Below are 12576 nucleotides of genomic sequence, written 5' to 3'. Positions count from 1 at the left end.
GCTCCCAGCCCCATTTTGTTCATTGTTCCCAGAGCAACAGCTAAGCTGCAGACCAGCTTAGCTGGTCCATTCCCAGGCTTCGTGGATAACAAGGCACTTAGCATGCTCAGATGAAAGGGGATTCTCTTTGCAGAGGGCTAGATTGCCAGTCCCACTGAGCTCCCTGGAACGGGAGCTCATGATTACCACTGTTGTGGAGATTAAAGACTTCCTCTCAGAGAGAGCAGTCCTCCTGAGCCAAACAGCACTGAAAGCTGGCCAGTGACCATCTTGTCATGGCTGCTCTTGGCAATCAGGGCTGGAGTGACTCTGGCTCCCTCCTCAGCTAACCCTCTTGAGGCAAAGTCAAGGTGTCCAGGCTCAAAACAGTCCCTTGGGGAGCCTGATGTTTCAGCCCAAGTGCTTTCTTGGCCTCCTCAGCCCAAGCTTAGCCCACCTTAGAGAGAACATTTGCCTTGACACAGGCAATGGAAGAGGCTTGCTTGTCCACTGCTCTCCCAAGGCACCCTGAGAATTCCTGATGTGTGTTAGCAAGTGGAAGAAAGGTACACTGGGAAAATCAGCCTTAAGGAGCACAAGGAATAGGGAAGGCCACCATGCCTGAGCTGGCCCATGGTTGCTCTACCAGGAGACTGAGCCAGTCAGATCCTGAATTCCTGGCCTGGTGGTTCCCAATTGGTTAAAAAATCAAAAGCACCTAGAGTTCTTGATAGAAAAGCAGAACTTAGGTGTCACCCTGGGCATTCTGGCTCAATACCCTGAAGTTTCAAAGAAGCCCCCAGACGGTCCTAATCCCATCTCTCTGAGTGCCCATAACTAGGTGCAGTGGAATACAGCAATGAGGGAAAAGTAAGGAAACAGGAATCTGTCAGAACGAGAATCTGGTTCTGTCAGAACTGTGGGGGAATCACTTTACTTCTTTGGGTCCCAGTTTCCTTGTTGGTATTGAGTGTAGGGTTTGAACAGGTTGTTCTCATCCTCAAAGTGTGGCTCAGGGAGATCCATCGCTGTGACTCTTTCAGGCAGCAGCCATGGCCATGGATTTAAGGAACACCTGGCCCTCAGGCCAGCCTCAGCTGGGAGGAGGACCCCTTAGAAGGATAATAACAGTGACTTCTATCACCGTTTACTCAGTCAGGTTGAACAAAGCACTTGGTTTGCATTGCTTAATTTTGCCTTTCCAGCAACCCTCTAGGGCAGCATTCACCCATAGAACTTTATGAAACGATGGGAATATTCTAGTCGGCACTGCTCAATGTAGTAGGCTGTAGCCACATGCAGCCACTGAGAATTAGAAATGTGTCTGGTACAATTGAGAAGATGAATTTTTAATATAATTTGAGATTTAAATAGCCACACATGGCTAGTTGATACCATACTGACTAGCTCACCTTCAAGGAGAAGCCTAGCATTATTCTCATTTTAGGGATGCGGGAGCAGGATTAGGGAGGTGCAGTGACTGACATAGAGCTGGGAGTTGACTCTTGATCTGAGGGACTCCAGAAGCCGTGCTCTTAACCCTTCCAGAATGAGTTCCACCAAGTTGGGAGGCAGTGGGACTTCAGTCTCAGAGAAGCTGACTGGCACCTCTCCCAGCAGTGGGGGCCTACAAGGCTGATATCCTAGGCTGCTGTGTTTGGAGTGGGCAGGAGGAAGATGAGGGGAAATGATTCGCCTAGTGTCCGAGCCTCTCTGTCAAAGGCAAAAGCATCAGTGTCTGCCCACCTAGCCTCCTCCTGCTGTGGTTCTCATAGGTCACTGGTTTCCTCCAAGCCCCAACTATTAGATTTTTCCATGATGTTGTTAGGACCCGGAATCCTATTCCCTCGAGAGACAGAGAGCCAGGCGTGAATGCAATCAACAAAGCAGAGTTTATTGGGCTGGCTAGCCAGGGTCGAGCTCCCACACGGACACGCAGGACCGGTTAGGAAAACACGACCCTGAGCCTCTTTAGGGGAAATCTTATATAGACCGCGGTGGCATGCATATTTTCGTTATCAACATTGGGCAAGCAGGCAGAGCACATCTTGCGCGTACCTCACATCTTGCACGTACTTCACATCTTGCATGTACCCCCCGCTCACATTCCCCACATTCTATATGCCCTAACTGAGCCCTGCCGCATTGCTTATCTACATGGGGTGTTTGGTACTGGTTTCTCCAACAAGGGGGTTGGGGCCCGCTGAGACCTCCTATTCCTTTCATTCCCCCCTTTTCTTATGGCCTAAATTGAGGAATCATTCTCAAGGGGATGAAGAGCCTGATATTGTTGGCGGAGGACCAGAAGTTGGATAGTATTAATTCGACTTTTGACAAAAGTCATAAGTCGGTTTAGAATCCAGGGTCCTATGGTAACAAGTAATAGGATGATTATTATTGGCCCTGCCAATGCAGATAAAAGGGTAGCCAACCATGGGGACTGGTTAAACCAAGACTCGAACCAGCTTTCCCCGGCCTCTCTTTCTCGTTTTCTTTGTTCCAGGCTCTTTCGAAGTTTAGACATGGAGTCACGAACAACTCCGGTATGGTCAGCGTAAAAACAACATTCTTCCCCTAGAGCAACACATAGTCCCCCCTTTTGGAGGAACAACAAGTCCAGACCTCGTCGGTTTTGAAGTACTACCTCAGACAGGGAAGTGAGGGATTTTTCTAGGTGGCTAATGGAGGTTTCTATTCTCTCTATATCTTCGTCTATGGCTGCACGCAGCGAAGACATCCCTTTCTGCTGGGTGGCCAAAGAAGCTATGCCGGTTCCTGCTCCCGCTAACCCTAGGCTGAGTAGGGTAGCAATAGTTACTGCGGAAATAGGTTCTCTCTTTTTCCTTTTTTCAACCATTTTTGTATTCCAGTATGAATATAGACTCTCTTCCGAATGATAGAGGATGCGGGGCAGCACAGTCACTATAACACAGAATTCTTTAGAGCTGTTAAACACCTTAGTTGATAGGCACGGGGTGAGTCCAGACCGCGAGCATAGCCACCACCCATTGTCCTTTGGAATTACCCATTTAATAGCATTTTCCCAGATAGAACTGGCGTTAATAACAGTACATAAGTCCCGTCTGTTCTTTGGCACTTTTCCTAAGCAGGTTCCTTGGCCGCTTACCTGCTGTATGGTCAGACCTCTCTTACGGTCTCCCCAGGAACATTGAGTAGGGTTTTCCTCAGATGAGGTATCGTGAGTGGTGTTTAGCCCTATTGCCTCATAGAATGGGGGCCTCACATCATAACATAACCAACAGGAGTTAGTCATGTTAGGGTTGGTGTGGTTTAACGTCAGGAAGGCAGCACCCACTAGCTCCCAGAGGGGGTCTTTAGATCCGGTCATGAGACTGGGCCTCACCAGGGGAGGGCTGGTTTCTGATGGTCTTGGAGTTGTAACATTAGCCTGGGCTATGGTTGAGGGAAGGTGATGAGCTGTGGAAGGTCGGGGAGGTGGCTTTACATAGGGTGGCCTAAGTACCTTATTAGGGCCTATTGTTAGAGTAGAGACTGGTTGTCGCACACGCCGCAAAGTAAAAAGGGCTCCTGGATGATTTGTTTTGTAGAGTCTGACTCCCCAGGATTTACCCAATTCCCAATTCGTTGCCTTTTTTCCTAAATCAGTGAAATTTATCATAATGGGATTACAATTGGGGGGAGTTGGGCATCCCTTATTTATAGGTCTAGGGAGAGGGAACCTTGAATGGGCCACCCGACTCCAAAGGTGGGCCACTCTGCAGAACAAAAGGTGTCGAACTTACCTTTCTTGATGACCAGACCCGCATTTAAGGCCCTTTCTTTAACTTCTGGAAAGTGAGAAAGGATCAGAGACTTTGGGGTTGTTTGTCCCTGTCCCATTGTGGAAGGAGACTCAAACACCAAGAGAGATAGAACAAAAAGGGTAAAGGCAACAATAATTCCACACACACACAACACTCTCCAGCACTCGCTCGGACCGGTCCTTCTCTCACACTGGTGCGCACCCCATTCAACCTCCTCACCGTCCAACTGGGATATCAGGCCGAAAGGCGTCCACTTGACGGGTGGTCGGTCGACTAGCTCAATTAGTTCTTCACCTGGCGCCAGGGTTCCTAAAATGCTCGAGCCCAAATGAGAGGAAAGCCTCTCCCAATAGGACCCTGTGGTCCTCCTTGCGAGATTCCCAGAATGAATCTCCCTGGGGATTGGCCGAATCCCCGCCGCGGCCCAAATGGAACACTCAAGTTCCTCCAAATGAGGGTCTGGGATCCCCTCCCAACGCCTAGGACTTGGGATCGCCCCTGCTTTCTCGCAGGCAGGTTCTGTCTCTCGAGAAAATGAAATCTCGGTGGAACCTCCAAATGTTAGGACCCGGAATCCTATTCCCCCGAGAGACAGAGAGCCAGGCGTGAATGCAATCAACAAAGCAGAGTTTATTGGGCTGGCTAGCCAGGGTCGAGCTCCCACACGGACACGCAGGACTGTTTAGGAAAACACGACCCTGAGCCTCTTTAGGGGAAATCTTATATAGACCGCGGTGGCATGCATATTTTCGTTATCAACATTGGGCAAGCAGGCAGAGCACATCTTGCGCGTACCTCACATCTTGCACGTACTTCACATCTTGCATGTACCCCCCCGCTCACATTCCCCACATTCTATATGCCCTAACTGAGCCCTGCCGCATTGCTTATCTTATCTACATGGGATGTTTGGTACTGGTTTCTCCAACAAGGGGGTTGGGGCCCGCTGAGACCTCCTATTCCTTTCAATGTAAGTGGTATTATACCCATTGTACAGATGAAAAAAACCAAGGTTAGTATCAGTGATGTAACTTGTTCAAAGCCTCACTGCATAATGAGTGGAGGAGCCAGGAATTGAACTCAGATCTATGTCTCTGAGACCACATGTGGTCTGTGGGGTTGAGCTGAAGCCCCAAGCACCCATTTGGCTGAACATGTTTGGGTACCAAGGCACATGTACTCCCAGCAGGATCCTTCTACCTGCATGAACCCCAAAGGGATTCATTCCATTCTCCAGCCAAAGGCCCAGCTTCTGGGCTACCTGGGCCCATGGAAAATGCAGTGTGCAGTAGTCTTGGGCTGGAAAGCCAAAGAGAAGAAAGAAAGATGGCTGGAAGGGTGCTGTGGGCAGCCCTCCTCATGCCTGGGCCCAAAAATACCTCACATGGGGCTGAGAGAAACAGAGATCTCAGGCACCAGGGCAATGGGCTTGCTTCCTGAGGTGGCCATGCCACAGTGCCCTCTGCTTCAAAGCAAGCCCTGTCCAGTGTCCCTCTTGGAACCTGACAGGGGCTTAAGTCCTGACATAACTCAAAGGCCATGTGGAGGGTAAAAATGTCTCTTTCATCCCCAGAGGCAGAAAAGCCTCTGCCCATAACACTGAGGTATGTGCCTTGCCCGGGTTGAAAGCGTGGGGCCTTGGACTCCCTGGAGTATGACAGAGGCCCACAGGTGATGACCACACTGTGCCTTGTGTGTGCCTGCAGGCATGTGTGCACTCATGGGATGCAAACCACCAGTTCTTTTAACCAGAAAGCATTTGCTTTAGGGAATTGAGAAGAGAGGTCCAGAATCTCAATGGTGAGCCCTCTTGAAATGTGATCTCTCTCTCTCTCTCTCTCTCTCTCTCTCTCTCTCTCTCTCTCTCTCTCTCGGCAGCACTGGGGTTTGAACTTAAGGCCTCACACTTGCTAGGCAGGAGCTCTTACTACTTGAGCCACTCCACCAGCCCTAGAAACAACCACTATTATCTCACCATCTGTTGCTCCAGGAGAACATCAGGATTGATGGAAAAGACCTCTAATGGGGAGCACAGGACAGCAGGCTGGGTATCCTCTTACATACTCACATTCTCCATGTATACACCCATTCCCACTTCCCCCTTACCCATCCACTACGGTCACATGCATACAACATACACTGACATTCACACACACACACCATGCTCACACATGTTACACTCATACATGAGCACACATACATATTCACACACACACACACACACTCACACACAACAGAGGCATATACTCACAGTACTCACACACACTGAGTTGGCATGGGGTCTGAGCCAAGACAAGACCTTGATCCTTTGTTATTTCTAAGAGCATGGGAGAAGCAGGGCTCTGGGCCTTCCTGCCAGAGACAGAGGAGGTAGAGCAATGGCCACCAGAGCTTCTCTGTCCAGGGGGCAGGGAGGTGGCTGGTGTTGGCATGCTGGCCAGGATCTTTCTGGGCCAGAAAGATCTCAGAAGCTGTCCTAAAGAATAACAAACATCCACTTTCAACCATTTACTAGAAACTCCTCATCTGGCCTCCAAAAATGACAAATACCCACCCTTAAGGGATGGTCAGTCGGCCGGTTGATGGTTTTCCCACCCAGCGACCTTCCTGGGGCTTCTCCACCAACCCCCTGTATCTACTTCCAGTCTGTAAGCCATAGTAGGCTCCAGTGTCTGCTGGACACTCCCTCCACAGGCTCCTTCTCCAGAATAAAGCCTGTGATGACACTGACCCATCTCCTTGCCTATCTCTCCCTACCTCTTTCAGTCTAACATCTCTGTCTCCCACCTATCCTTCCATGTCTCTCTTCAGTCTAACAAGAAGAACCTAGCATCTGACCAGGGAGACCAGGAAAATGGGCCTTCCAAGTCACCCTTCACTGACAGTGGCTTTGCAGCTGTTTGGATCCATGACCACCTGCTGGTTCTGTGCTTACCACAACCCCAGCTTCAGAACCAGTACCACAGAGCCCAGGCCCTTGCCCTAGAGTCAACATGCATGTTTTCCTTTCTTTAGCCCTGAAATGTATTAGCAGCAACTCCTTGCACCCTAGAGCCTCTCTGGTCCCCTAGCCTGACTGTCTGGGCCCTTTGCTAATGACACCACATTTCTCATGCTGTCTTTGATCCAGATGTTAATGAGCCCATCCCTCTCCAACAGGACTCCTGGCCAGGAGTCAGCTCCACCCCAGGGCAGACTACCCAGGAAATAGGAAGGCTACAGAGAATTTTGGTTGCTCTTAGCTTATTACAGACCTCAAACTCTCATGGGAATTCTATGATACAGATTCTAAGATCCCCAGTGAATGCCTGAAACTGTGGATAGTGTGAACTCCTATATATAGGGCTTTTCCTATACATGCATACCTATGGTAAAGTTTAATTTCTAAATTAGGCACAATAAAACATTAGCAACAATAACTAACAATAAAATAGAACAATTATAAACATAATAAAAGTTACTTAAAATTTATGAATTGTTTATTTCTGGAAACTTCCATTTAATAGTTTTGGACTGCACATGACTGTGGGTAACTGAAATAGGAAGGGAAATGGCGGATAGGGGGAGACTACTGTTCTTTGGACCACACAGATGGGTCTCCTCTGAGTGCCTCAGGGTGCAGAAGCTGGTGTATCTCTACCTTGCAGTGCTGCTCAGTTGTTCCTTCACTTACCCATTCACCCAACACCCAACACATGCTATTGAGTTCCTAGCATAGTGCAAAAGCAGGCCAACAAACAGACATTAAATTCAGTTGAAGGACTGGGCAGGCAAGGAAGGTGGGGTCATACTGCTTGCTCCTGGAAAGATATCAAATTTTTAATTACAATTCCCCTCACTGATAATGTCTGGAAGGTGGGCACCACCTCTAGTTTTTGGTTTTTGTTGTTGTTGTTGTTTTTAACATTTCCCAAATCTCATCCAACTCTAACAGATAAGGTTTCCATAATGAAAGACTGCTGGCTGAACAAATGATTGCATGAGCAAATGAATGAACGGAGGTTCTGCACCCATTGCCCTTATTCTCTGGAAAAGGGCCTCCCACCTGGGAGAGAGGAAGAAGGGAGGCCTTGGAGGTACCTGGAAAGTGCACTCCTACTCTCCGTTTTTAAACAATGATTATGATTTTAGAACTGTTTTTTGGGGTGAATGAGGCAGAAGGTTGGGTGCTCAGAAACTACAGGCAAAAGTGACAGTTTGTAGCTGTTGAATAGAGAAGAGGCATTGGTGGTGTTGGTGTTTATTTAGAGAGGGTGAATGGGGATGGCAATGGGCTTGGGGTTACTCGAATTCTCATGCTTCTGCCAAACTTCCCAGAAGGGATTAAAAGTGTGGCTCAAGTGTTAGAGCACCTGCTTTGCAAGAACAAAGCCCTGAGTTCAAACCCCAGTCCCACAACAAACAAAACAAAACTTGCCAGAAGAATGGCATTTGGTTCTGGTCTCTCTCATCTTTCCAGTGAACCTGATATACCTCTACAACCTCTCTCTCTCTCTCTGTGTGTGTGCATGTGGTGTGTGTGTGTGTGTGTAAAACTTGGTTTAATTCCACTCAACCAAGAGTTAATCAAACTTTTACCAAGAGCATTCTTGGGATACAGTCTAGTGGATCTGACAAATGAGAATCCTGGTGGATTCAAGTCTGATCTTTCATGAAAGAGTCTATTGGGAAACAGAAAGCTCCGTAAGAATCAAGGACTTGTCATCATTGTATCCCTAGCCCAGACCCAGTGCCACACGCAGAGACACAGAGAAGGGGCTCAATGAAAGTAACTCCCACAAATGAGTGCTGAATGAGAACTGACTTCAAAGAACCCAAAAAATCAGGAGTAGACAAATCAAGATAAGAAACCAGAACAACTGGCCCAAAGGACATGGAGCTAAGTCAGGTAAGTGTAAGATAATTTTAATTTGTGACTCCAGGGAGAGCCAAGAAGATATGGATTACAACTACGAGCTCCAAACAGGTTGATGTGAGAAAGGACCAATTAAAGAAAAACGTTCTTAGAAATGAAAACTACCATTACTCAAATGAAATACTTAACATAAAGACTAGAAGAAAAAGGTAAATCAATCTCCCAGAATAAAGCCAAAAAGACAGAAATGGAGACAGAGCATCAGTCTAAGAAACCCAACACCCAACAGAGAAAGTAAAGAGAGAAGTTATTAATGAAATAACAAAAGAAAGTTTCCCAGATCTGAAAAAAGACTCAAACCTTCTAGTTTAAGAGGACCCACCATGTACCATGCAGGATGAACAGGTGGGAATAAAAGCCCATATCATAGACACATCTTCATTTAATTACCTTCACACTCAAATACAGGTGATATTTTGATCACAGGCCACTAGCAACTGCTATCTGCCATATTGCTAATGGTGAACCAGCCTGGAGCCATTTCAGCCTCGAAAACCTTGGTGGGCATCTCTGTCTATGGTAGGGTTAGAATGATAATGTACAGGCATTATCCTTCCCCTGACTTGGTTTTCTAGGGACAATAAAAGCAAATAGGCTACAGTTTACTGGCCAACTTATATTCCTATGTCAAGCCCCCTACACCTGTCCTCCACATTGAGAACATAACTTTATATACCTTTCCCTGAAAGGAGAAAACATGGTTTTTGGAGCCACACTGTCTGGGTTTGAATCCTGTCTCTGCCTTTTACTAGCTTGGGTAAGTTATTTAACCTCTCTGTTCCTCAGCTTTCTCACCTATAAAATGGCAATGTAAATAGTACCTATCTCAAAGAACCACTGGAAGGATTTAATCTTTAATAAAGTCCAAGGTGGTTTGTTCTAAGAATAAACACTAGATGTGTGACTGCTTTCATTTGCTATCATTATTTAAAGGCAGAAGAGTCAACAGTAGAAAAATTGCAAGGTATCATCAAAATAACCAGATGGGGCCAGGTGGCTCACACCTGTAATACTAGCTACTCAGGAGATAGAGATCAGGAGGATTGCAGTTCTAGGCCAGCCTAGGCAAATAGTTCATGAGACCCTATCTCAAAAATATCCAACACAAGAAAAGGGCTAGCTGAGTGGCTCAAGTGGTAGAATGCCTGCTTAGCAACTGTGAGGCCCTGAGTTCAAGCCCCAGTATTGCGAAACAAATGATCAGATGGGTAGGGAATATGGCAAGGAATGGGCAGCACTAGAAGTGAGCTAGGTTCCTAGTCTTCCCAAACTATTTGTTGCTTCTCTCTCTCTCTCTCTCTCTCTCTCTCTGTCTCACATATTTAAAAAACAAACTAGTTTTTCAGTTTTAAATAGGTGCTAGCTAGGGCTGGTATGCAATGGTGTCGTCCATATCCATGGTCCACAGTGGAAGTATTTATACCACAGGAATCAACAAAGGCCACAGCCACAGTGGTGAAAACTCTCGAGGTCTGTGTTCACCCTGAGACTTCAGAAGAAATACAGTTTCACTCTTCTGCTTTTCGGGAACTTCTGGTCTGCCTGAGGCCCTGAGGATTCTGGCATTACAGCTGAGCCAAGGTGTCATCCCAGGGACATTCTCTTCCTGATATGATAACAGAAATTTGAGAAGGACCCGGGGTGTCATTTATCCATTTATCCAAAATACATGCATTAAATATCTGTCACATGCTAGGAACTAGACCAAGTGAATCCTGGTCCCAACCACAAACCTCCTGGGTTTGCCTCATTGATAGGAACTTAGCAGCAGTCTGGAAAGCATGGCTGCTTGCTCAGAGAACTCAGAATTGCCCGGTGGGTTTATTACCTGCATGGCTGGGTCCCACCCCTGGAGGTTCTGATTCAGGTGGGGCAGGAAATGCACCTTTCTACTAAGTTCCCCAGATGCTACTGGTACTGCTGGGTCCGGGTCCAGCACTGAGAATTACTGCTTGGGATGTTCCAAACCAGGCTATGACTCTCCAGCTCAGATGAGAACAATAAGGAGAGATTACATTCCCTTCTTGAGCTAAAGTTGCTTACTTAAAGTCTCCTGGCTCAATCATGGCCCTTAGCTTGTGAAAGAGGTGGCTGAGACCAGTTCCCAGGTGTGGACTGTACACACACTTGTGGCCATTCCGGGCTCTGGTGACACAGACACTCAGCACTGTGGGTGTGTGAGGTCTGTAGTCTGTGGCCTTGACTTCAGTCCTGGTCCTGCTACTGGCTGGCTGTCAGACTCTGGGCAAATTACCCATACCCAATGAGCTGTCACTTCTGCAGCTGTCAAGTGGATATAATAATCTATCACAGGATTGTTCGTGGGCACACACTAAACAGGAGAATGCAAATAAGGTGCTCAGTACAAAGTACCTGCCCAGCGTCTGGAGGCCGTTTTCAACCCTCATGCAAATAACGGTACTATTGCTACCAATTTGTGTTTCTAACTATTTGTATTAGAGGTGGTTCTGGATTGTGGAAGAAGTGTTGTCGCTAGTGTGTCTTCTGTGTGCCTCACCAGATTAGCATTTGAGGCCCGAGGCTGTCACCTTCCTCCTTTGAATCCACTAACATAGCTTTGTTCCCAGGGACTTCTCAGCCCAGTACCCAGACAGATTGAGAGAGAACTTCAAGAACTCAGTTGTTTATCTCCATTCTGGAAATTCAGGAGTTAGGAATTCCAGAAACTTCCTTTTTCCAAATAGCTATTAAAACAACAAAAAAGAAACAGGATGGGAGAAAGTTAGCTGGTATATGTCTTTGTATTGCACTTTTTACTAACAACTCTCACCCTTCACTTATTCTGTCAAAAGAGTTTTAAAAATGTGGCCAAGGTAAGTTACATGTGCTCAAGTCACATGTGCTGTGCCTATTCTGTGAGCCACTGGTCACCGGCACCTAGCACGTGACCGGTATTCAATAAAGGCATACTGGATGGTTTGAATGAATACTGGCCCAAAGAAAGGGGCTGGCTGCAGAAGCTTGGGAAAGGAAAGAAGAAATTGTGAACACTTGAAACTACATTTCTCCGGCTGGTGACAAAGTAGTCCTGGAAGAAAGAGCTATAGCTGTAGTTAAGAGCAACGCTCGAGTGCTGACAAGTGGTCTGTGATCCTGGGCCAAGTCAGAAGCCACCAGTGAAAGCAAGTATGGCTGCTGATAGGCCCAAGACTCTGAGCTGTTCACCAGCCTCATCCCTCCTCCTTCCTACAACTATTGCATTTCTGTCTTTGCTCCTGCTCTTCCTACAATTGCCATACTTAGCATATCAAAATACTAGATGTCCAGTTAAATTTAAATTTCAGATAATGAACACTTTTTTAGTATGAGCAGCTCTCACATAATACTGAAGACATATACTAAAATTCTTTTACTGTTTACCAGAAGTTTAAATTTAACGAGGTGTTCTGGTTTGCTTTTTTTTTTTTTTTCCTGGTAAGTTCTATCTGGGCCTACAGTGCCCTGTTCAGCACACCCACTGGGGAGGATCTTCTCATTCTTCAAGACCCAGTCCAAAGGTCACTGCTATCATTTGACTGTGTCCCCTAGTGATTGGACATTGGAAACCCAACCCCAATACAACAGTGCTAAGAGGTGGGATCTTTAAGAGGTGAGTAGATCATGAGGGCTCTGCTTTTGTGAATGGATTGATGCTGCTATCATCAGATGGGTTTGTTATGAAGGGAGTGAGTTTGTTATAAAATTGAGATGGACCCCTTCTTGCTCTCTCAAGCATTCTCTCACCCTGTGATTCCTTCTACCATGTTATAACATAGCAAGAGGGCCTTCACCAGATGGATTTCCCAGCTTCCAGATCTGTGAACCAAATAAATGTCTGTTTTCAATACCTTATCAGTCTGTGCCATTCTGTTATAGCAGCATAAAAAGGACTGAGAA

The sequence above is a fragment of the Castor canadensis genome, chromosome 11 (genome assembly GCF_047511655.1).
Source record: "Castor canadensis chromosome 11, mCasCan1.hap1v2, whole genome shotgun sequence".
Lineage (NCBI taxonomy): Eukaryota > Metazoa > Chordata > Mammalia > Rodentia > Castoridae > Castor > Castor canadensis.
The sequence above is the reverse complement of the archived record's forward strand: the minus strand, read 5'-3'. Positions refer to the sequence as shown.